This window comes from Ziziphus jujuba, chromosome 8 (genome assembly GCF_031755915.1).
Source record: "Ziziphus jujuba cultivar Dongzao chromosome 8, ASM3175591v1".
Lineage (NCBI taxonomy): Eukaryota > Viridiplantae > Streptophyta > Magnoliopsida > Rosales > Rhamnaceae > Ziziphus > Ziziphus jujuba.
The window spans coordinates 2274678-2298079 of NC_083386.1; the positions used below are offsets into that span (position 1 = coordinate 2274678).

At 31.1% G+C, this 23402-nt stretch overlaps 1 protein-coding gene across 1 annotated transcript in view; it reads right to left on the bottom strand.

The window, feature by feature from the left end:
• LOC107412847 (nascent polypeptide-associated complex subunit alpha-like protein 1) overlaps positions 1-19991 on the bottom strand; it is a 444693-nt gene extending 424702 nt beyond the window's left edge. Inside the window, exon 1 of the mRNA XM_060819701.1 lies at positions 19985-19991. The gene's annotated coding sequence lies outside the window, so the exon portion shown is untranslated. The remainder of the gene's footprint in view (positions 1-19984) is intronic.
• Between the last annotated feature and the right edge of the window lie 3411 nt (positions 19992-23402).

Genomic DNA, 23402 nt, shown 5'->3' on the forward strand with positions numbered 1-23402 from the left:
TTCATGGGATATGAAAAACCACTTACACTAATTAATCCAAAAAGACACCAAATCAAGTAAGTAGCATATGGGAGGACTCAAAAAAAAAAAAAAAAAAAAAAGAAAAAAAAAAAGGAGCATATGGGTGGGTGAAAAAAATTTGCAATGCTCATGGGGGCTGCGCGTGCTGTGCGCTCCGCGTAAGCACTAGAAATTTTCTCCACATGGGGAGACGCGTGGATAATTATATCTGATTGGAACAGGTGCATTTTCCTATCCACTTCTACTTTTCTTTTTTTTTTTTTTTTTTTTACTTTTCCTACTTGAAAAAGTAAATTTCTATTTATTTTTATTTTTATATTTTTAAACAAAATTCTGAATCTTATTTCATTAAAAAATAAACAATAAATATTTTTGCATCCTTCTTTTACTAAATAGTTCTAAATAATTTTTTTATTCTTTTTATTTCCTTTCGTTTTTAATTTTTTTAATCTTTTTTTAGTATTATTTTTGTTCATCAGTTTTTAATTTTAGGTTTTCTTATTTTTCCCCTGTCTTTCATTTTTTCGTTTCTTTTTTCTTATCTTTTTTTTTTTTTGATAATTTCTTTTTTCTTATCTTATTAGAAATTTTCTCCACATGGGGAGGCGCGGGATAATTATGTTCGATTGGGACAGGTGCATTTTGTTATCAACGCCTACTAATCTATTTCTCTTTTGACTTTTCCTACAAAACTTCTATTTATTTTTATTTTTATATTTTTAAATAAAATTTTGAATCTTATTTAATTAAAAAGTAAACAATAAATATTTTTTGCGTCCTTGTTTTACTAAATAGTGATAAATATTTTTTTTATTTTTATTCCTTTCATTTTCTTGCTTTTTTAATCTTTTTATCTTCTTTTAGTATTTTTTTATTTTTTTGGCATCAGTTTTTAATTTTAGGTTTTCTTATTTTTGCCCTTATCTCTCATTTTTTCGTTTCTTTTTTCTTATCTTACTCTTACAGCCAATGGCCTGCCGTGAAGGTTGCCCAAGGTCAATGGATCTCAAGTATTTAGTAGCTGTATGAGTGTTAATTTCAAACCCTAAAGAAAATAAAAATGGCTAAAAACAAAATTCAAAAGGTATAAAGAAAAATTTAAAAGATTTTTTTATAATTTTATTTATAAATGAAGTGTGAAGAAAAAGTTTAACAGTGTAAAAAGCAGCACTCGTTGGTGTAACATTTTCTTGCGATATGGAAAAACCCATTTATACTAATTAATCCAAGAAGACACCGGATCAACTATCACATTCACAAAACATATGGAACCCACATGCCGTGTGCTTTGTGCTCCGTGTAAGCACTAGAAATTTTTTCCACACGGGGGATAATTATATCCGATTGGGACAGGAGCATTTTGGTATCTATTCCTACTTTTGTATTTCTCTTTTGACTTTTGCTATCATGAAAATATCTATTTATTTTTATTTTTATATTTTTAAACAAAATTCTCAAACTTACTTCATTAAAAAAAATCAATAATAAATATTTTTGGGTGCTTGTTTTCCTAAATAATTATAAATATATTTTTTTAAATTTTTATTCGTTTCATTTTCTTTCTTTTTCAGTCTTTTTATCTTCTTTTTAGTATTATTTTTTTCATCAGTTTTTAATTTTGGGTTTTCTTATTTTTCCCCTTATCTTTCATTTTTTTCATTTCTTTTTTCTTATCTTTTTTTATTTTTTTATTTGTTTTCATCTTTATTTTTTCCTCTAATTATTTATTTCTTCCCTTTAGATTTGTTTTTTCTCCTCTTTATTTTTTTTTTTTCACTTTTGTTTATTTTTATTGCTTCCTATCCGTTGCATGGATGCTTGAATTGTTTCCTCTTCCTTCTTCTTCTTCTTCTTTTTACTCTTTTCCTTAGCTATATAATAATTATATTGTATGGAAAAAAAATTTCATGCCTAGTACATACAAGTTTAATAATTAATATTTAATAATATAATAAGTTAATTAGATAAAAAAAAAGTTAAAAAATATTAGATAAATGGCTTATCTAATTTAAAAATTAGGCCAACAGAATAACCGCAAGGGCTAATGAAAAGAAGTCTTAACCTAGAGTGCTGCTATTTACACCACCCAAATATCTCTTCCCACTGCAATTTTATATAAAATTACTAAAAACCCTTTTATTTTATTGTTTTTATATTTTAAAATTTTAAAATTCTTTTCTTCTCTAGTTTTTTTTCCAAAAGAGGAATGGATAAATCAGATTCTCAATAGAATCTTTTACAATTTCTGCTGTAAAACTAAGCTATTGAGGTTATAAAGAGAATGGCTAAACAATTTGTTTTAAGAAACATTAATTTCAAACAATTTGTTTTAAGAAACATTAATTTCAAAATAAAAGAAAAATATAAAAGATATTTTAATGAAACTAAACTATCTATGTGCAGCTAAGGAAAACGATACCAGATGGTTGTCTAACAACACTATAACCCCATTGCATCACATACTCATTTGTTCGTTTAGAGAGAAATCGAACGGGTAACAAAATCCTAGAGAAATGAAAAAGAAAATTGGTTAAAAAATCAAAGGGAAAGAAAAAAGTCAAAGGACTTTTAATAATTAACATATAAAATGCACTGGGAATAAATATTTGAGTCGTGTAAATAGCAACTCTCCTTAACCTAATGACTTTCCTAATTTACAGTCGTAATTATCTAGAACCATAGCTTCCCTCAGACCTAAATGGGCTTTTTTTCATCTGCTAACAACAATTTATGGGCTCAGAGTAATTATGGGCCCGTCTGCAAATCTTTTGTTTACTTTCGGTGGATGGACTAAGCCTGTATCATTGTTATATTCAAAATGGACGGATCTACCTTCATATATGAAAATTCGAGTTTCCTTACTCTCTGAAGGAGATGGGCATCAGAGAAATTCTATTGATCTGTTTCGGTTTCTTCAAATCTGATTGCTCCACATAATCAGCACTCCATAAGTATGGTATTCCCTCCTTGCGGTATGAGAACCCCCAATACTTAGGACCATTGCTCCCCCTCACCGCAAGAATAGTGGAGATTGCAGATAAAATTTAATATGGATTATGATCAGGTGCGCTGTCATGATGATATTCCTGGCGGGTATAATTTTATGTCTTAATATGGAGGAGATTACTATTCAACATGATATACAGATAGTCAATATGATAAAATATTGAAGATCATGACCAAGAAGAAAGGGGAAGGTGAATTGCTTGATGAGCAAGTTACTGCTAGTTGAAGAACAACATCATCTAAAACTGCCATTGAAAAGTTGTTGAAAGTAACTAGTGGAATTAGATTCGTTAATGCTGATCATGAGAAGAAATTGGGAAGGTGTTGTATATTTTGATTACTTAAAAGTATAAAATCAGAACGATGGTGATTCCCAATAGTTTGATTACTTACATCTTAACCGGAGACCTAATGCATAAACGTTTTCCAAAATCTAAGCTTGCATAAAATTCCTAATGCTCCGGACTCTTTGATCATAGCAATGAAGAATCTATAATGTCTCTTTGACTATAATTCTATGAACTAAAAATAGGATTGGTCAATGCACCAGATAGAAACCTCTTACATGTTCCTAACCATTCAAATAACAAAAAGAAAGAAATAAGTAATAAACAAAAACAATCATATCTAGTGACAATAATATATCTTAATTTCAACAACCCCTCTAGCTCCTTCACAGCTTTAGTACGATAACATCAATTTTAATTTTAGTACATTTTCCTTTTACTGCATAAATACATTGATAATGTAACTAACTGTCAGGACCCGTCCAAGACCCCTCACTGGAACCCTAGACAAATCCTGATCCCAAGGAAGCACCATCAAACCTTCCAATGGAAAATCAGGCAGCATCTCCCCTAAGGGAAGGACTTACCACAAAATTTACCTGCATAAAAATGCACTCCTATATGGTACTACCATATCCCTCCCACCTTACTACAATAATTTCCACAATGGCAGTCCTTCAATAATAATTTGTATAAAACACACATATATATGCAATAGGAATAATCAACTAAATAAACAACCAAATATATCTTTGATCATTCACGTCCGCCCACACCACCCATTTATTGCCATGCATTTCAAATATCGTGTTACAAAATATACCGATGTGTAATATAGGAAGAAAAGTAAACCAATCATCACATCAACAACAATAATAATATCTTACCTATCCAAAGGCTACCACTTGTCCAAGGACTATTATACTTGCTCAATGGCTATCTTTCTTGCCCGTAGGCTGTGATACTTGTCCGGATATATCATATGCTAATAATAATAATAATAGAAATAATACTAATAATAAAAAAATAATAATAATAATAATAATAATCATAATGAGGATGATAATATTAGTAATAATGAAAATAATTGTAAACATAATTATGATAAATAATAATTGTAATATTAATAACGAGAATAATATGAATAATAATAATGACAATAAAAGTAATTAAGTATAATGCTAGAAAATCAGGTTATGAATAGATAGAATAGTACGAGGTCAAATAATATTTTAAAAATTCAAAATATATTCTGAAATATACACTTGTATCAAGGGTACAAACGATACCCTCCAACATGCAATGTAATCCATGATTCCAGCTGTCGCCGGCACCCTGCTACTAATATAGTCTGGGATGGTTGTCTATATTAGCCATCCAATCTCCTGGACTCGTAGGCAACATAGTTACGAGACTAGTTCTTCATTGACCACATCGGATCGCCATACCCGTACGATGTGATACATACAAATATAATATATATATATATATATACAAAAGATACTTGATGCACATACTATATACCAGTCGTGTCCTACGGTGTCCAATGTCCAAAAGCACCGTCTGACAGAAAGGTTAAAAAAAGAAACCGACATACGGTTGCATGGCGTCCCACTGCGCCGCTGCTAACAAGTGTCCTGGCCATGGAAGGGGATGACTGGTGCTTATTGTGTATTATATCCTGCCTACCCTCAGTCTGATGGCAACCACAGGAGAACCCTATAAATCAACCTACATGCTAATCACATCCATATCCACCTGCACGCTAATCACATCCACAACTACAGAACACGGGTACGTGTATGATGCATCTAAAAACTATAAATTTTTATAATACTATTAAAATAATGAATTTTGATAAAATAAGATAAAATCAAATTTATGAATAATAAATTAAGTAATTAATTCATGCATAAATATATTTTTTTGGAAATACTAAATTTTAAATAAATATTTTTCTTCAAATCCATGAAATCAATTTTCACCAAAACAATATAAAAATTCTTACATAATTTAAATCACATAAAAATAAGACATTTAAATCAAATAACAATTACTCTTAAAATTTAAAACATATATAATATTCTTCAAAATTTTGAATGATATATAAAATATAATATGTGTGAACATCTTTATGTACTAAGTATATATATATATATATGTATATATATATTCACACACACACACACGCACATACATATATATATATATATATATATATGTCTCATGTATGTGTGCATGCATATATATAAACTTAAGAAGTTAAAGTTGGGCATTATGATCACATAACTATAGTACACAGTATACAAGCATTTCAAATGTTCCAATTACTCACCCAACTCAAATGCCAACCAAAGCTTCCTGGCACCCATACAACATTTTCGTTCGTGAACCTTTAATTGAGTGTACATATATATATATATATATACATACATATAGAGTACAACAACTACTCCATATGGTGATCTTACTATATATACCCCAACTTAAGCTTTTACTAATTCGGCACCACTAACAACAAGTATCCCCATAAATACAAAGGAACTTAACATTACCCTTCTAAAGAGCTGCCGACTATCACTTCCATAAGACAAGCAACAACTAAACATGATAAAACAGAGGACAAAGAAAATCTCTCTTGAGCATTATAAACCAGTAGCATATATATATAATATATATATATACATATAGGAACCTTGCTCATTTATAAACTCAAAACCCTCTAAAATTTAAACCACCTTAGCATTGTGAATTCTAAAACATGTCAAAACCTCATATTGGTATACACACGCACACATATATATGTTTACGTATACATATATTTATAATTTATTCAAATTTCACCACAATTATGATATTACTCCAGAAATAACAGAATTCTAAATACCCACAAACAATTGACATATTATATATCAAATAGAAGCTTGAGAGACATAGATTACCAATATTTAAATTAACTTAGCTTAACTCGTCGGCGGTGGTCGGAATTTCTGTCAAAAAATGCTGTCAAGTGTGTCCTCTTGTTGCGCCACAAACGAGCTCGAACTGAGCTACACGGGGATAACCATTGTCTTTGGAAGGTTCAGATTAGTGAGAGAGGACCAGAAGTTGATCGGAAACGACCAAAATCCGACACATTGAATGGAAGCTAGCTGCCGGCTTTTATGGTGTTTTCCGGCTCGTCTCCCACCATCTCGGTGAACAGCGAGTGCCATGGAATTGCTAGCGTGATGGGTCGTTAGCTGGCCATGGCGGTGATGCTCAGTCCTGCCGGAATTGATGACAGCACAAGGAGGAGAATGACTAGCGGGGAGGAAGAGAGGGAGAGCTCGAGAGAGTTCTAGAAAGAAGAAGAAGAAAAGGAAGAAGAAGGAAGGAGAAGAGGGGCCCGTGGGTGTTTTTCCCACGTGGGGGAGAAGAAAACAAAAAGAAAATAAATAAATAAAATAATATTAAAACAATAATATAATATAAAATAATAAAATAATAATAATAAAATAATGTAATATTTAATTGGGTGAAATGTGCATTTTCTTGTCGTAACACATGGCACCCTTTATAATGTTACATGTGATATCGCTGTTCACACACACACATACTGATAAATAGTAACAACTGTCTCGGAAAAACTTCACAGGTTCATAACTTTCTAACCATATGTCCAGATCGGATGTACTGCTAGTCTACAAACTCGTATCGATGAATACTTCACAATCATATATAAGTCAAAGCTCAATTTTATAATAATAAAAAGTCAACTTCGACACCTTCGGACAGTTCGGACCTCAATTTGTTTTACTTATAACTTTCAAACCGTATCTCCATTTTTTATGTGCTACTAGTCTACGGACTCGGGTCAATACGTACTTTGCAATAGTGCTTTGGTCAACCTAGAATTCTTACCGAGTCAAAAAGTCAAAGTTTGACTATTCTCGGTCAATGACGGTCAACTTCGATCAACTTGAGAAATTTTCGATGTATTTCGAGACGGGATGTTACACTAACATCAAGCTACCATGACATAAAGCACACATCATTAAGGCAAGATAACCAGTTGTTAAGCTGGTTGTCAAAATCATTGCAAAACAATAGATTAATATTTTTCCAAATGCTGCCCATGACATAGATTGGATGAGAATGGAGATAATGGACAAGAAAAATCCAAGTAAATCACAGACGATGGAAAAATGTGAATTGTGTTTTTCCCCTTCACGTAATAGATATGTCTTCATTGCTGTTTGCTAGGCTTACAACATCATATCTGAAGTGGGCTGGTAGTTTATATTTTGTTAAAACATCTAATGTCAAATGCTTACTAAGATATAATAAGCTCGACATCAGAATTCAAATTGAATGCTGGACTTGAAGTTAGAAGTTGACTTTTAGAATTACTATGAAAATAACAATTTATTCAATCAAGGTTTTATATCATTTTTCTGATTCAATATATTTGAAGAAATCCATATTATGCTTCCAAATCACCCCATGAATTCTATCTTTTTGGTCTAGTATTATTTTATTTAATTTTTGGTCTACTAAAAATATTTTTACTAGAAAAAAATTTCCAATTTTAGTTTTATTTGTGTTTTCGTCTAATTTTTATTTTTGTAATTTTGTTCTAATTTTTTAATGGTTTAGGTGTAAAAAAAATATTATTAATTTTTGGTCTAATAAAAAAATTTTTATTAGAAGAAATTTCCAATTTTATTTTTATTTTTTGGCTAATTTTAGGTCCAAAATATTTAATTTCTTTGAAATTTAGTTGAAATAAAATAGGAATGGATAAAAATTTTCAAATAGATTACCACATATATAAAATGAAAAAAATAAAAAAAAATTATTTTTTTCAACATTTTAAAAAAAATTTAACTAAAAAATAAATTATGACATCAGTATACTGACATCATCTAACAGTAAAACTAACACAGTTAATTAATTAGACTGATTTATAACAAATTTGAATTTTGATAGTTAGTTTAAGCAATTTCAAATTTCAAAGTTTGATTCACATAATTCTGAAACTTTAAGTACTAATAAACAATTAAGCATTTTTCTTTTTTCTTTCTCACATTCTCACAAATGTTACTATTACAGATATTTCTTCAAACTTACACTCCATTCCTTCAAACCAAACCAGTTCTTTCCTTTCATTTTCTCTTGGTACGAACTTATTCTTTCTCTGCTTGCCTTTTACCTTTTCAAAAAATAAAAAGAATCAAAGGAAAAGAATAAGGGTTTTCATTCATTTTCGCTGAACTGAAAGCAGAGAGAATGAGTTTAGATTTCCAAGCAGTTTGAAGCATTAGGATAAAAGTAAGGTTATTCTTTACTTAAGAGTTATTGTAGATAAAACATGGTCAAAAGGGAAGAGCATGGAATCCTAAAATTTGAAATTATTTGAGTTGAACCTTGAAGTTTCAAATTTATTGCGAATTAGTTCAATTGGCTAATAGTCTTAATTTTGTTGGTCATCAGCATGACGTTATGCTAATGTTATACTTTCATTTTCCGCAAAACAATAAAAAAATGGAAAAAAACAAAATTTCTTATTTTTTCATTTTATGTTAATGGGTTTTTACTTAAAAAACTGTATCCAATCCTATTTTATTTAAATTAAAACTACAAAGAAATTAAATATTTTTGGAACTAAAATTAGATCAAAAATAAAAATTTAAACTAAATTTAAAATTTTGGTCTAATAAAAAAGTTTTTATTAGACCAAAATTAAATAAAATAATTTTAATACACCAAAAATTAATAATAAATTTTTATATGCAAACCATAAAAACGTTATTACAAAATAAAAAATAAAAATTAGACCAAAAAAAAAAGAAATTTTAATTGTTATGATTTTTTATCTTGGCTTAGGAAGAAAAGGATGTTAGATCTATTTACACTTACTTGTATATCAGTGGATTCTATAAGGAGCAAATAATCATAAAAAAATTATAAGTAGAATAAGCCATTTTTGCTAAAAAAGATAAGGATCTAAAAATAATAAAAATAAATTACTAAACTAAATAAAGATAAAAATAAATAAAATCAATAGTAATAAATTGATTTTTATTTTTTATATTATACCAAAATAAAAAAAAGCATAAAAATTTATTTTTATTTTTATTCTTTATCTAGTTTTTATTTTTTATGGTTTGGTCGTAAAAATATTATTATAACTTTTTGGTCCAAGATTATTTTATTTAATTTTTAGACTACTGAAAATATTTTTACTATAGCAAAATTACAATTTTAGGATTATTTGTATTTTTTTAATTTTGGTCTAATTTTTTATGGTTTAGGATTAAAAAAAATATTATTAATTTTTGGTCCAATAAAATTATTTTCTTTTAATTTCTAGTCTAAATAAAAAAATTTTGTGTAATAAAATATTTTTATTAGACCAAAAAGTCCAATGTAATTTTTATTTTTAATTTTTGTGTAATTTTAGATCAAGAACATTTAATTTCGTTGGAATTTTAATGTAAATAAAATAGAAATGGATAGAATTTTTCAAATAAATAACCATAAATATAAAATGAAAATATAAGAAATTTATTTTTTTCAAAATTGTTTTAAATATTTTACAGAAAAACAAATTATGATGTCAGTTGCTGACATCAACTGATATCATCTAATGGTAAAATTAATACTGTTAATTAATTAGATTGATTTGTGATAAATTTGAAATTGTAGATTCAATTTAAGCAATTTCAAATTTCAAGATTCAATTCACATAATTCTGAAAATTCAAGTACTAATGAGCAAATAACCATTTTTCTTTTTTCTTTCTCACATTCTCACTAACGTTATTGTTATAGATCTTCTCTGAACTTTATTTTTTTCAATTTTTTAAAATTTGTTTGCTGAAAAATATATTATGCTGACTCATTTAATAGTAAAATTAACATTGTTAGTTAATTAGACTGGTTTGTAACAGATTTGGAACTACAAGGTTCAATTAAGCAATTCCAAAGTTTAAGGTTCAATTCACATAATTCTAAAACTTCAAGTACTAATCAGCAATTAACCATTTTTCTTTTTTCTTTCTCACATTCTTACTAATGTTATTGTTATAGATCTTTCTACAAGCTTACACTTCATTCCTTGAAACCAAACCACTCCTTTCCTTTCATTTTCTATGACAGTCCAGACCATCCGCATGAGATGTTGTCCTCTTTGGGCCTGAAAAATCCTCTTACAACCAAGCCCTCAAGGTTTTAAAAGGCCTCTCAAGGGAAAGGTATCCACATCCACTTATATGGAGTGTTTCGTTCTCCTTTCCAACCGATGTGGGACTTCACAATCCTTCCCCCTTGAGGTCCAGCATCCTCGCTGGCACACCGATCCCGGTCCAGCTCTGATACCATCTGTGACAGCCCAGATGTAACACCCCGTCCTGAAGGACACCGAAAATTTCTCAAATTTGACCAAAGTTAACCGGGTTTGATCGTCGTTGACCGAAAGGGTCAAAATTTTGACTTTTTGTTTCAGGTGGAATTTTGTGTTGACCAAGGCATCATTTCAAAGTACGTATAATCTCGAGTTCGTAGACTAGTAGCACATCAAAAATGGAGCTACCATTTGAAAGTTACGAGCAAGACAAGTTGAGGTACAAACTGTCCAAGAGGTGTCGAAGTTGACTTTTTGTTCGTGCAAAGTTGTGCTTTGACTCATGCATAGTTGTGAAGTATTCGTCGATAAAAGTTCATAAACTAGTGGCACACCCGATTTGGACATGTGACTTGAAAGTTATGAACATGCAAATTTTTCCAAATACCGTGATATTTTAATATATTTTGACTTGAGTGAGCAGTGTGTGCCATGTGTCGTGTTTTAAATCAATCCCGTGAGTGAACAGTGTCACCCATGGGTGGCTTTTATTTTGGCCAAAACACATGTGGGCCGGAGGGAAAGAGAGAGAAAGAGGCGAGAAGAGAGAGAGAGAGTAGAGACCACCACCACCGACCACTACCGTTGACTGCCGTCTGGTCATTTTCCACCTACACGCGCCATCCCACCTTGACTCCCATCTAAAAACCGGTCAACCAGCCAAAAATCATGGCCAACCGACCACCAACACACCCAGATCGAGACTTTATCCTCCGGCGGCGCTGATTGCTTCAAACCTAGATTTCTCTCCATCCGACCTCCGTTTGCCTCACTGCTGGTCCCATTGAGTCACTCATTCCCTGACCTAGCTTCCCACCAAAAATCACGACCAGTGGCCATCGGACGCACCGTCGGTGGTGATGGGTTCCCGTGACCACGGCGGCTCATCGGGAAATCGACTTTCCGGCGAGTTTCCAGTTGCACCGCCCATCCTTTCCCACTAATTCCGACCCCTTGAACCCAAATCCGATGTCCGCTTTCCGTAATTCTTAAAGGATTGTGAGAATTAATGGTCCAAAATCCAAGAGCTTTCTGACGAGATTCCAGCCACCTTGGATCCGATCTCCGGAAAGTAAGACCAGATTCGTAATCTTCGTTTCACAAGCTTCAATTCGGTATATTACTCGTAAATTTTGGTTGTCGTTTGTGTTCGCTCCCCGGGTACCCATTTGGGAGTTACCCGAGTAAAATATTAAAATAATTAGATTTGTGTATTGTGGATATTTTAGATGCACGTATGGGTAGCGGAGTTGATCCTGCAGAGGATCTCGATTGATACACGTGCTTGAGGTGAGTGACTGTCAAGTCCCACATTGGTTGGAAAGGAGAATGAAGCATGGCTTGTAAGCGTGTGGATACCGTTCCCTTGCAGACGCGTTTTAAACCCTTGAGGGCTAGGTTGTAAGAGGATTCCCTAGGCTTGAGAGGACAATATTTGCATGTGGGTGGTCTGGACTGGGCTGTTACTGTGACCCACCTTCAAAATTATTTTGGGTTGTTAAATTGTATATATTTTGTGTTGATTATATATTTGGAAATTTTATTTCATGTGTTAATTGTTTAGTAAATTTCTAATTGAAATTTTATGCCAAAATTGAAGAAAATTAATCATTTGTGTATTATAAATATTTTGGGTTTTAAGAATTTTCTTGAATTTGAGGTTTAATTTAATAATTATTGAATTTTGTTGTTGGAATATTTTATAATTAGATATTTGAAAAATATGTTTTATGTATTGGATATGAAGAGAATTTCCATCTAAATATATTGCTAATGCATGTTGTTTTAATATATATTTGGGCGCCAAAAATATATTTGGGAATTAAAAGAAATTGTAATTTCAATTTCCTTTTATAATTGTTATGTTTATCATGTGATTTAATTATATTTTGAAGTTTGAGGAATTGAAGGAATATTTATTTTAAATTATTGTTGATTTCATTGATGGATTTGAAATTGATGGAATTTATTATTGATGGATTTATGCTGGTGATATTACAGAAAAATGTGGGAATATGAATTTGAAAAGTGATATAATTCCCACGGTGAGTTTTGAAAAAATTGTTTTTTCTAAAAATAATATGGTTATTTGTTTTAGATGCACTCATACAGTACTGGCATTCTGTACTGTGTATGCGGATGAGCGCGCAAGTTATAATGTCTTCCGTGAGTTGTCATTGGACCGAGGGCAGGCAAGTTTGATATTGGCCATAAGCCGCCCCCCTCCATGGCTCAATTCACGGTTTAAGTAGCGGCGTTGTCGGAACGCCGAAGCGACCGTATGCAAGTTTCTCTCTTTAACCTCCTGTCGGATGGTGTTCGAGACGCTAGCTATCGTAGGGCATCACTGTTATATAGTGTGGTGTGTCAAGTATTATTTTTCAGATAGAAATTTCAAATCTTAAAGTTTTAAATCAGCATTTAAATTAAATGTATTTAATTTTTTTATCACCTATTTACAACTGGTATTTTCTAAAATGTATTTATTCATATTTTTATCAATTATTTTAAATTGGTATTTTAGAATTTTATTTTACCATGTTGATATTATTTATTTAAATTTTGAGATTTTAACATGAATTTTATTGTATTCTTTTATCTATTTTAAATTGAGGTTTAAAATCTATTAAAATGCTTACTTGATTATTTCATTGATTTAAATAATAAATTTTATAATTTATATACTGAGTTTATTTTTGTTTTATGCTAAATTTCTTTAATACAAGTTTACTTACGATTTTATTTATTTTATCTAGTGATGTTTATTCTAAATTTAATTATCGAATTTTTAAAATGTTTTCAATATATATATATTGAGTTCTAATTAATATTTGTATTTATGTGCATTCTAAATTATTGCATTCCGTTTAATTTGATATTTCCTTGATTATTTTTTTTGTAAATTTTATTGTGATTTTGCTTATTTTATTTATGACATTTTGTGTACAATTTAATAATTGTTATTAAAATTATTCTTGTTTCTTATTATACATTCTAGATCTTTGATTTAATATATTTTATTTATAATTTATTTAATTAATTATTCCTTGATTTTTGGGACATAAAACATTGGGTTTCGCGAAAATATTTTAAAAAGGAAAACTTTTCCAATGGAGTGAATGGTGAGGGTTTTGAGAGAAAATATTATTTTCAATTAATTATTATTTGTTTATTTATTTATTCTTAATTAATCAAGTGTACTATAATTATTATTACTATTATAATTGTATAGTAGATAGGGTCACTCATTGAGATGATTAGCATATCATATTTTTAAATTCCGTTCCCCTACGCCCAGGTTGGGAGACGTTGATCTTCCGGGACGAGCCCGACGTCTCAATTCATTGCCGAAAGTCCAAGAAGCATTTCCTCCCTTTTTCCTCTCCATCTTGTATTGCTTCATCTGTCATTGTATTAATTTCATATTTGTTTGTATAATACTCTGTATACAAATTGGACAGATATTTGTTTAATTGCTTATTGATTCCCTGTTATTATTTTGGAGTACTGTAAATTTGTGGAAACAAATTGAAGTAAGGTGGGAAGAATAAGGAGATGTTTCTAGAAGTGTTTTTCATGCAGAAAAATTTTGTGGGAAGTCCAACCCTTTAGGAGGTTCTGCCGGATTTTTCATTGGAGGGTCCGGTAGAGTTTCCCTAGGATCAGGGCTTGTCTAGAGTTTCGGTGAGGAATTTTGGACGGGTCCTGACACCAGACCATTCGCATGAAATATTGTCCTCTTTGGGCCTGGAGAATCCTCTTACAACCCAGCCCTCAAGGTTTTAAAAGACCTCTCAAAGGAAAGGTATCCACACCCACTTATATGGAATGTTTCGTTTCCCTTTCCAACCGTTGTGGGACTTCACATTTTCTCTTTCTACAAACTTATTTTTTCTCTGCTTCCCTTTTACTTTTTCAAGAAATAGAAGAATCAAAGGAAAATAATAAGTGCTTTCATGCATTTTCACTGAACTAAAAGTAGAGAGTATGAATTCAGATTTCCAAGCAATTTGAAGCTTTAGGATAAAAGTAAGGTTATTCTTAATCTTGGGGGTATTGCAAATAAAACATGGCGAAAGGAGAAGCACATGGTTGCCAAGGTTAGTGCATTTGGGCCCACCCTTCTCTTTTCCTTACGAAACGAATTCACATCCTGTTCTTAATAGGCGGCTGTGATGCAACGAAAAATTAATATAAGATGAAAAAATAAGAAGTTTATTTTTTCAATTTTTTTTAAATTTTTTTGTTGAAAAATAAATTATAATGTTAGTATGCTAACGTCATCTAACAATAAAATTATTAGTATGCTAACGTCATCTAATAATAAAATTAATATCATTAGTCAATTAGATTGATTTGCAACAAATTTAAAACTGCAGGATCCAATTTAAGTAACTCCAAATATTTGGGTTTGATTTACATAATTTTGAAACTTCAAGTACTAATATGTAATTAACCATTTTTTTTCTTTCTCACATTGTCACTAATGTTATTGTTATAGATCTTTCTCTAAACTTATACTCCATTGCCTGAAACCAAACCACTTTTTTCCTTTCATTTTCTCTTTTTACAAACTTATTCTTTCTCTGCTTGCCTTTTATCCTTTTAAGAAAGAGAAAGACTCAAATAATAAGAGTTTTCATTCATTTTCATTTAACTAAAAGCCGAGAGATTGAGTTTAGATTTCCAAGCAACTTGAAGCTTTAGGATAAAAGTAGGGTTATTCTTTAATCCTGGGGGTACTGCAAATAAAACATGGTGAAAAGGAAAGAACATGGTTGCCAAGGTTAATGCATTTGGCCCCACCCTTCCCTTTTCTTTGAGAAAAGAATTTGTACTAATGACGCAATGAAAAAATAAGAAAATTATTTTTTAAATTTTTTGCTGAAAAACTAATTATCATGCTGACTTCATCTAATGGTAAAATTAAAACCGTTAATTAATTAGATTGATTGGCCATAAATTTGAAACTGCAAGGTTTAATTTAAACAATTCCAAATTTTGCAAGGTTCAATTTAAACAATTCCAAATTTCAAGGTTCGATTCGCATAATTCTGAAATTTCAAATTCTAATTAACAATTAACCATGTTTCTTTTTGTCTTTCTCACTTTCTCACTAACGTCATTTACCATTCTTGCACAATGATTGTGAAAACCAGTTTAACGTGTGCTTCACTTTCTTTTATGTTTTTGTGCTTTTAAGCAAGGTATAAAGGTAGTACTCTCCCCTGGACAAGCACAAAGTTTTTTTTAATATTCCATCCATGGCCACCGTTATGATAACTTCAATGTTGGTTACATTTTCAAAGTGTTTTTGTAATAAAGGAAACATGTATAAAAAATCGATATTATTGTACTAAAATTGTGAAGAAAACATGAAGGAGCCAAAGGGCCTGTTGAAATTAAGATATTATTGTTACTAAAATTGATTGGTATTCTTTATATTATTTCTTTCTTTTTGTTATTTGGATGATTTGGAACATGTTAGAGGTTCATATCCAGTGCCACATGATCGTATTGATTATTTCATAGAGTTATTATCTGTGTAATCTTAGATTTGGAAATCTAATATGTATTTATTCGGACCATGGTCAAGATGTATGTTATCTAAAGATTACACATTGCCATGCTCTATTTTTTAATAAACAGAGCAACTTTTTACACATTGCAATGCTCCTTTTTTTTTTTTTTAAAGAGAGAGAAAGAGAGAGAGAGAGAGAAAGCTAACTTTCCCTAATAATAGGAATCTGCTTAGATATAAACAGAGTGCTTGTCTCCTTACGAAGATAATACTAATTGTGTAGGAATTTTAAAATCGATCAGGCCAACGCTGGCCGATATGTGAAGTTTCTATTGTCTTATTTGAACTCATTCCTTAATTCATTAGCTTTAGAATGAACAGTTTTTGAAGTAAGACAAACTCCATCCTTCAAGTTGCTAGGTAATTGTATAGTTGATGAGATTTCTTTCCTTTCTCTAATATTTTTCTTCTGAGCATTGTTACCATAGTACCATCACTTACGGTGGTAAATCAATTTATTGTCGCTAATTAGATAGCTACGAATCATCGGAATAATATTATACTATAGCAAAAAGTATTAAATTAAATTTAGTTTAATTTAATATAATGAAGATCCCAATTAATAAATCCTGGCTAAATTAGTTTAAAGAACATGGTAAGCCTGCAGTACGAATGTCTGTTCCTCCTCTAAAACATTGTCCATCAGCATGTGCGCCCGTCCATGTCATTCTTCGACAAGATTGACAAAGACAGTAGTAATCTTTTTTTTTTTTTCAATAATTTAAGCTACAAAAACGCAGTAGCGACTAGACTGCCCCTTCAGGAGCAAAGCAACAATAGTAAATCTTTTATATTTGTGGGATGACCAATTATTTGTGTGTATGAGTGTTATTTTACGCAACAATATAATTAAGCAAATCTTGTACTCTATAAAAGTAAAGAGACAGAGCAGTAGCATTAGATATCCAAAACAAGAAATAAGTTCTAGAAATGAATGTTGAGTTGTTTAACGCTGCTCTTGATGGAAAGGAATTATTGGAGGAACTGGGAAGTGCGGTTCAAATCAGCTGGTGACATGGGGTTAAAATACCAACATTCTTCATATAGCAGCAAAAATATGGGAATCTTCAGACTGCAGAGGGTGATGATCATCTTGGGCTTTGTTTTCTTAATAATCAAAACCAGAAAGGAACACTACGCTTCATATTGCAGCAAAATCAGGGCATGTGGAAATGGCGAGAAATATTCTAGTGGTTAGAGCAGGAAGGATGGATAATGTACAGCAAAACATGAAGCTATATAGCGAGCATGAATAACATTGAGGAAGATACAGCGCTCCATGAAGCTGTTTGTCATAATCGATTCGAGGTTGTTGTAACACCCCGTCGCGAAGTACACCGAAAATTTCTCAAATTTGACCAAGGTTGACCGGGTTTGACAGTCGTTGACCGAGAAGGCGTCAAATGTTGAATTTTTGCTCCCAATGGAATTTTACATTGACCGAGGTACTGTTAAAAAATACATGTTGTCACGAGTTCATAGACTAGTAGCACGTCGAAAACGGAGCTACGGTTTGAAAGTTATGAGCAAAACAAATTGACATCCAAACTGTTAAAGGGGTGACTGAGTTGACTTTTTGTTCATGCAAAGTTGAGCTTTGACTCGTGCATGGTGGTGAAGTACTCGTCGATACGAGTTCATAGACTAGCTGTACGCCCGATTTGGACATGTGGTTTGAAAGTTATGAACCTGTAGAATTTTTCAAATACAGTATTATTTTAATATTATTTTTAAATATGTGAATAGTATGCCACGTGTGACTTAATAAAAGGTGCCATGTGTCATAATTGTGAGATACCACATGTCAACTATGATTAAATACTATATTATTTTATTATTATTTTATACAATAATATTATTTTAATATTATTTAATTATTTTCTTTTATTTTCTATTTCTTTCCTTTTCTTTTTTTTTTTTTCTTCTTTTTTCCTTCCCCCACGTGGGAAAAAGACCCCAGCCCCCCCAAACCTTCTTCTTCTTTCTTCTCCTTCCTTTTCCTCCTTTCGGGTCTTTGCCGTTTTTCAGTTTCTGGTCGCCGGACGGCCACACACGCCGGCCAAGGAAGGAGCCCAGTCCCCAGCGATGCCGACCTCCAAATTTCCCGACCAGACACTGCCGGACGTGCCCAAATCGGGCCGATGAAGTCGGCGGCGGTGGGTTGAGTTTTTCAGGGGATTCTCGCCATTTCCGGCCAACCTAGTCCGGTCTTCCACTCCTTACCCCCTATTTTGGGTCCTCTGAGTTCAAATATGATTTCCAATTGCTTAAATTCAAAATAGTTTGTGAGTTATGAGGAGGTGAAGTTCGACCAGTACTTCTCGGGCAAATTCCGACCATCACCGGCGGAATTGGGGTCAATGGAGGCCGGTAATGCGATTCTCGTTTCACAAGCTTCGATTCGGTATATTACTCGTGAATTATGGTTAACGTTTGTGTTAAACCCCCTCGGTACCTGGAATTATTTATCCGAATAAAATATTAATTTATTTGAGTTGTGCAATATTGTTATTTTAGAAGCACGTGTACGTCGTGGAATTGATCCCATGGAGTATCTTGGATTAATTGCGTGCTCGAGGTGAGTGACCCATCTTCAAATTTAGTTTCGGGTGTTAAATTATATTTATTTTATGATAATTAAATGTTTGGATTTAATATTTATGTGTTAAATATTTAGCAAAATTATATTTGAAATTTTGATGGCACAATTTGAATAAATTGAAATGTATATGTGAATTAAATCATATATGATTTTTGACAAATTATGGAAATTTAGATTTGATGGAAATTTGATATTTAAAGGAATTGTGATTTTAATATTAATTGATTTATAGTGGAATTTATTTGTGAATTTATTTTGATTAATAAAAAAAATACATTTATATAAATTTATGCATTGTGGAAATTATTTTATGGTACTGAGGATTTGTGGAATTAAATTATATATGTTGATATAATGGATTTTGAGGATTGGAGAAAAAATATTGTTTTAAAACATTATTTTTCAAAAATATTTATGCCATTGGAAAATTGTATATTTGAGTTGATGGAAATGAAAGTTGATAGATTTAAAAATTGTATAATTGTATCGATGGATTTTGTGATATGAGAAAAATTATATATATTATCGAAGTATTTATGCTGGTGATACTAAAGAAAAAAATATGGGATGTGAATTTGAAAAGTGATATAATTTTCACGGTGAATTTTGGAAAATTGGTATTTTAATAATAAATTTAATAATTGGTTTTAGGCGCACTCATACAGTACTGGTGTTCTGTACTGTATATGTGGATGAGCGCGCAAGTTATAATGTCTCCCATGAGTTGCCATCGGACCTAGGGCAGGCAAGTTTGATATTGGCCATAAGCCGCCCCCCTCCATGGCCGGGATGACGGTTTAAGCAACGGCACTATCGGGAAGCCGAAGCGACCATATGCAAGTTTCTCTTTTTAATCTCCCGCCAGATGGTGCTCGGGACGCTGGGTATCATAGGGCATTACTGGTATATAGTGTGGTGCGTCAAGTATTATTTTTCTAATATAATTTTCAAATCCTAAAGTTTTAAAGCAGTATTTAAATTAGAATGTATTTAATGTTGTTTTTATTATTTATTTCAATTGGAGAATTTAATACAAATTTTATGGGATTTTATTATGTTTTTAATTACTTATTTATATTAATGTTTTAACAATGCATTTTATCTTGATTTTACTATTTACATTGATTTGATGATTTTAAAGAGATCTTACTATGTTTTTACCAATTATTTTAAATGAAGGTTTTAATTTGATTTAATTTTCCCTTTGCTTAATTCTTCAATAAAATGATTTATTTTAATTAAACAATTATTTCATGAATTGTCTTAATGTAAGTTTCATGAATATTTTTGTATTATTTGTTTATGACATTTATTAATCATTTAGTAATTGTTACGAAATTATTTTTTATTTCTATTCCTATTTTATTTTCATTATAAATTTTGGATGCTTTATTTATTATATTTTATTTGATATTTAGTTAACTAATTGTTTCCTTGGTTTTTGGAGAATACAAATAATGGATTTTGCGAAAATGTTTTAAAAGGGAAACTTTTCCAACGGAGTGAATGGTGAGGGTTTTGAGAGAAAATATTATTTTCAATTAATTATTATTTACTTATTATTTATTCTTAATTAATCAAATGTACTATAATTATCGTGGCTTTATAATTATACAGTAAATAAGGTTACTCACTGAGATGATTAGCATCTCATATTTCTAAATTCCGTTCCCCTAGGTACAAAGTTTGGGAGACGTTGATCGTCCGGGGCGAGCCCGACGTCTCAGTCCATTGCCGAAAGCCCAAGAAGCATTTCTTTCCTTTTTCTTCTTCATCTTATATTGCTTCCTTATCTGATATTGAATAAATTTTATATTTACTTGTATAATGCTCTGTATACTGTATTGGACACATTTTATTAAATACTGCATTAATTCTCTGTTATTATTTTGAAATGCTGCAAATTTGTGGAATTAAATTGTAGTAAGATGGGAGGAATAAGGTGGTGGTTATAAAAGTGTGATTTCAGTGCAAGAAATTTGTGATAAGTCCAACCCTTAGGGGAGGTTCTGCTGAATTTTCCACTGGAAGGTTCGGTAGGGTTTCCCTGAGATCAGGGCTTGTCTAGGGTTCCGGTGAGGAATTTTGGATGGGTCCTGATAGTTGTCAAGTTGCTTATTAACGAATATCCAAATTTGGCATCTCTTCTCAACAGATCCGGTGAATCTCCTCTTTTCATGGCTGTTGATAGAGGCTTTTGTGAAGTCACTAAGCTTATATTAAACACAGTTGCAGCTGCTGCTGCCACTTCAAACTGCTCTTATGAAGTGAGGAACGGCATGAACGTCGTCCACGCTACCACAATTCGAAGTATGTACTATATACTACTCCTTCATCACCTGCATATTGTTTTTTCCTATGGCCTTTAGTTATTATATATATATATATATATATATATATATATATCAAGTTTCGTCTCTACTTCTTAATCAACAATAAAAAATAAATTTAAAAAAATAAATATTGCAACAAATTAACAAATATTACAACAATTTAAAAAATAAATAATAATAAGAATAATAAAATATTAAACTTAATTTAGTAAATATGAAATATGTTTGAAACAACTTTTTTTTCCCCAAAAAGAAAAAGTTAAAATTGTTTTTTAAGTAATAAATTAAAAGTAATAGAAAAAAGAAGAAATCGGTACTTGTGCATATTCTATTATTTTGTAAATTGATTTGGAGTACTTGAACAGATTCTTTTGTAAAACTAGATCAGATTTCTTTTTTTATTCTACTTTATAAATCGTGATCAAATTTCATGTAACGATATCTTTTTTTTTTTTTTTTAATATAATTAAATATGAGTTGGATATATACAAAGATATATTAGATGTCTTATTTTGGTAATTCCCCTTCATAATATTTCTCTTTTCTTATGAAGATTTTGCAAGTGAAATACCTCATGAATCTTTAAGAATGTTGATGGAAAAAGCTGATGACTTTGGGTGGACAACTGTTCACTATGTTGCAGGTGTAGGTAATAGGGAACTTGTTTAACAATTTCTAAATGAGAATCATTCCCTTGCTTACACAACGAACAAAGAAGGTATGTCTGCCCTTCACATTTTAGCACAGAAAGGACATGTTCAAGTAGTTACTAGTTAGGTCATTGGATGTCCAGACACTTGTGAGTTATTGGTTTACAATCTTTGGACAGCTCTTCATGTTGCTGTGGAAAGCAGGAATGAAGCTGTGGTGAAATTTTTACAGGAATCATTGGCATTTCAAGATCTTATAAACGAGAAAGATCTTAAAGTAAATACTGCTCTGCATCTAGCTGCTACCTCTGCTAAAGGTCAAGGACAAATGACTCAAATATTGACAGATGGGCTAGAAACAACGACGGAATGTATTTTCTGACATTATCCTGACAAATAAGAAGCTAGAGGGGATTGACATTGCACGTCTTCTGTACCACATGCCAACTATTAAAATATGTTTGTCTTGCATCTCCATCATGACATATATACTTTCTACTGCTCATAAGCATGCATATATATATATATATATATATTTTCCCCTGGATGATAGTGCCCAGGAGTTTGTGCAAACGACACACATATCTTGTGTTGGATAAGCGTTGAAATGATTTTAACGCGTATCTAACACAAGATACATATGTTGCTGCTCAACATAGCATAAATTTTGTCAGCCTGGATAAAATTACTGTCTATATACATATATATATATATATATATTCGTTTATTTTTCAGTTTGTGTTTATTTAATAAAACAAATACTGTATTCATGTGATTAATATTTTGTACTTGAAATGCCTAGGATATTTTATTTGTATGAGTGGCGTTATAATACATGAAATTACTATTGATTAAAAACCTAACAAATATTTATTATTATTTGAAATTAATTTTGAAGATCTTTTATGAGAAAAAATAAATAAATTTGAAGTTATGATACGGTAACTATTAAGGCGAATTTATTTATTTATCCAATTTTTTAATTACAGCATGTAAATTGTTTATGTTACTAAATGTGTATTCTAACTTATGATCAAGCAAATTTTAATATATATATATATATACACACACACTACTAGCTTGTACTGTAATTTAGTTAAATTTACAATAAAATGAATACAGTAAACAATAATCATGTAGGATTTGGAGAAAGAGATTGCTTCCCTTAGTTTGGAACAAAGGTGGATAAGCGAAGGTGAACTCCAAAAGACAAAGCAAAAGCAGCAGGATGATCCAGCTTAAAACCGAAAATATTTTAAGGCTTTGCTGTTCAGGGCTGGAAAAAGAGCATCCTAAGGTTTCTGGTTCTCGACTTGCTCGATTCTGATTTATTTTGTTGGTACAGTTAGTGGAAGGCAGCCAATAGTATGGATTATCATAATGATCTTTTTAACAGAAGCTTCGCTAATCGTAATGGGGTATACGTTCACTGAAGGCATAAAAGCAGTCCTCCCCCAACCCCTAGTATTCATAATTTCTGGTTCTTTTCTATCATCATTAACACATTCATGAAATTTGTGTTTTATCTTTTCAATC